This window comes from Ornithorhynchus anatinus, chromosome 3 (assembly GCF_004115215.2).
Source record: "Ornithorhynchus anatinus isolate Pmale09 chromosome 3, mOrnAna1.pri.v4, whole genome shotgun sequence".
Lineage (NCBI taxonomy): Eukaryota > Metazoa > Chordata > Mammalia > Monotremata > Ornithorhynchidae > Ornithorhynchus > Ornithorhynchus anatinus.
The window spans coordinates 77116382-77120109 of NC_041730.1; the positions used below are offsets into that span (position 1 = coordinate 77116382).

A 3728-nucleotide genomic window follows, 5' to 3' on the forward strand; every position below is an offset into this window, starting at 1 on the left:
CAGTTTTCATTAAGTACCTAGTGTGTTCAGAACATTATGATAAGTACTTACTGTGTACAGAGGACTACAATAGGTTGTCCCTGTTCCCCCCTTACTTAAACTGTGAACCCCAAGTGGGACAGGGACTGTGTCCAACCTATGTAGTCCAGCACTTAGAACAGTGCTTGACACATAGAAGGAGTTTAACAAACATAATAACAATCGCAACAACAATAATAATGATGATAATAACAACACTGGGTGCAGAGTTCTGAACTGGATACCTTCTCTAGGAACAGCACTATTCCAGACACCTGGGGGAATAAAGTAAATTAAAAGGCCTAGTCTCTGCCCAAAAGGAGCTTATCATATAATCGGGGAGGCAAAAAGACACACACTATATCTATACAGTGGAACCAGCTGGAAAAATATAGGTACAAATGATGATAGAACAAATTAGAAAAATGAACAGAGTGTCTGAATTGTGGCTGTTTGAGATGACACAGTTTGCAGTGTGGAAATTAGTCTGGAAAAATTTCCGGGAGGAGGTGGGATTCCTGGAGGGCTTTAAGGATGGGGAGAGCTGTGATCTGGGGGAATTTACTGGGGAAGGAGTTTTAAGGCTATAGGGCACATTTGCCATGTATCTCCTAGGTCAAGGCTGGCAGGGTGAGTATGAGAGACAGCGGTGCCTGATTTACACATGGGACAAATGTGTCATGATCAAGGTCAGTGAATTTCAGTGGAGCCTTTCAGCCCTGAGAGCAGCAACCTTAACCTTACTATGTTTCCTTGTAGCCTTGAGGACATTTTCAGTTGCACATGAGCAACAGGACAACTATTTCAGGAGAGAGTGAACAGTGATCACTAGCTATGAAAATTTGAATCAATCAATGGTGTCTACTGAGCATTTACTGTGTGCAAAGCATTTGGGAGAGCGTAATACAGTTGGTAGACACAATCCCTGCCCTCAAGGGGCTTTTATAAGAGGTGGTATGAAATGATAGCAATGGACAATAATTATAAAATACAAGAACAACATCCCAGGTAATATAGACACTGGAAAAAATAATATAAACCTTACAACTGACAATATAACACTGCACAATAAAAATACTTCAGCTAAATTATCACTGATATTATACCCCACCACAAGGCAACAGATGACAAATCATATCATTAAAATCTCCCCATAAAAGGAAGGCTGAAGCTAGATCTCATAATTCTGGTTCAAAAGAGGGGAAAGGGACTCATTCTCCCCTACATATTATAGTCTCTCAAGCACATAGTGGGTTGCTTTGCACACAGTAAGCACTCAATAAATATGAATGAATGAATTGAATGAATGCAGATCTCACTCTTTCTAGGTGCAGGGGACTCTTCTCCCAAAACAAGAACAACTTACATCCTAAAATGTGCTCAGATTCTTCATATGCTAATCATAATGAATAGGGCCTGTCTGAGTATTCTAGGGCAGTAGCAAAACATTCAAACACCTTTAGCAACCACTTGATCTCCAGCCACACACTGTTTATTTGATGTCATATGTGGTGTCCTATGACATCACCACTTCCAAAGGTGGGGATGGCCAGTTGTCCTTTCACATCAGAATGGCGTCTGAAGTTAGTCCTGAGAGGAAGGCATTCCTTGTTTTTACAGTTCCTTCTACTGGCTTGGCCTATGAAAAATGGCTTCTGTGGCTACAGAATTCCCCTTTTCCTCTAAACTGTAAGCTCTTCCTCTAAATGAGCTCACTGTAGACAGGGAACACGTCTACCAACTCTGCATATACGGTACTCTCCCAAGCACTTAGTACAGTGCTCTGCACACTAAAACTAAATACGATTAATTGATTGATTTTCCTGTGTGGTTCCCTAGAGTGGTAGAGAGCGTGGGTTTTAATCTTTATTAGGTTTTGAACCTTTTCTATCTCACTCCTTCACTATCTAAAAGCTTCCATTCCATCTAGTACCCTTTCTGATATGGGTGCTAAGTGGTGATGAGAACAGTTAGGATCCAGAAAATAGCATGTTACTTGAACTACACAGCAGAAGGAAAAAAAAGTTATTTTCTTATCGAGGTGTTTGGGGTGGTTTCAAAATCAGACATTTGCTGGATTCAGGCCTTCCGAATCAGCTGAGAATAGAACTGAATGCAAAATGATGTTGGGCTGCCCTTTTGAAACAACCACCCTGGACCTCACCATGATCTGGAGGTTTGTTTTGTTTTGTTTTTGTTTTTTATGGTATTTCTTAAGTGCGTACTAAATACCAGGCACTGTACTAAGTGCTGGCGAAGAAACAAGCTAATTAGGCTGGACATCATCCATGCCTCACAGTCTTAACTCTCATTTTACAGATGAGACACAGAGAAGTTAAGTGATTTACCCAAGATCTCACAGCAGACAAGTGGTGGAGCCAGGATTAGAACCCAGGTCCTTCTGACTCCCAGGTTCTATCCACTAGGCCATGCTACTTCTCGACATTAGTGGCTGGAACAGAGCTGTGAATTTCACCACTGACATACTGTGTGATCTTAGGCAAGTCACTTAACCTCTTTCATCAGGAATCAATCAATGTATTTCGTTCCTTGTCATGAGCTGAGAACGTCTGCCACTTTGTTATATTGTACTCTCCCAAGCACATAGTACAGTGCTTTGGGAACAGAAGTGCTCAAGAAATAGGACTGAAGAAATACAATGTAAGCTTCAGTCCCTCTAGACTATAAGCCCATTGAGGGCAGGGAACACGTCTACCAATTCTGTTGTATTGGCTTTAAAGCACTAAATTTATTTGTCCCCTCTTATTTTACTTCTCTGATTTCCTATTACAATCCAGTCTGACTTGTTCCTCTAATACCAACCTACTAACTATACCACAGACTTGTCTATCTCACCACCGACCCCTCGCCCATGTCCTGACTCTAGCCTGGAACTCCCTTCCCCTTTATAGCCAACAGATGATCCCTCTCCTCACCTTCAAAGCCTTAGTTAAATCATATCTCCGAGAGGGCTTCCCTGACCCAACCCTCAATTCCCCTACTCCGTCTCCTTTCTGAATTGCCCTTCCACTTAGATTTGTACCTTTTATTCATTCCACCCTCAGCCCTAGAGCACTATTGTGCATATCCATAATTTATTTTAAAGTCTATCTCCCCCTCTAGCCTGTAAGCTGCTTGTGGGTAGGGAACATGTCCACCTACTCTGTTATATTGTACTCTTCCAAGTACTTAGTTCAGTGCTCAGTACACAGTAAGCACTCAGTATGACTGATGGATTGAATGTATTGTACTCTCCCAAGTACATATTACCCGCTCTCGGGGTCACACCTGGAGAGTTTCCAGTACTCTACCAGTCTCGGCTATGGGAGGGAGAGTCAAGCAGAGGCCTACCCATTCCATTCCTAGCTCGGGCAGTGGCTAGCGAGTGGAAGGCAATCTGCTACAAAGCAAAACTCACCCATGCTGGGCAGCAGCGGCATGGGAGAGAGTCGAGGGCAGAGACTCGAGTTTACTGCATGGAAGGTGGCGATGGCGAACCACTTCCGTATTTTACCAAGAAAACTCTATGAATACACTACCAAAAAGATTGCAGATGGAGAGCGAGGCGTTCTGGGAGAGATGTGTCGTGGTGTCGCTATGGGTCAGAAACAATTCGATGGCATAAGACAAGACAAGTACATATTATAGTGCTCTGCAGACAGTAAGTACTAAATACATTGATTGATTGATTACTGGACTGAAGGAGTCAG

General features: G+C 42.6%; 1 non-coding gene across 1 annotated transcript; it reads left to right on the forward strand.

Annotated features, from left to right (window-relative positions):
• Positions 1–3288: 3288 nt before the first annotated feature.
• LOC114810584 lies at positions 3289–3426 on the forward strand. The gene has a single exon (XR_003758280.1). It is a non-coding gene; the product is annotated as a small nucleolar RNA SNORA7 (small nucleolar RNA).
• The last annotated feature ends 302 nt before the right edge of the window (positions 3427–3728 follow it).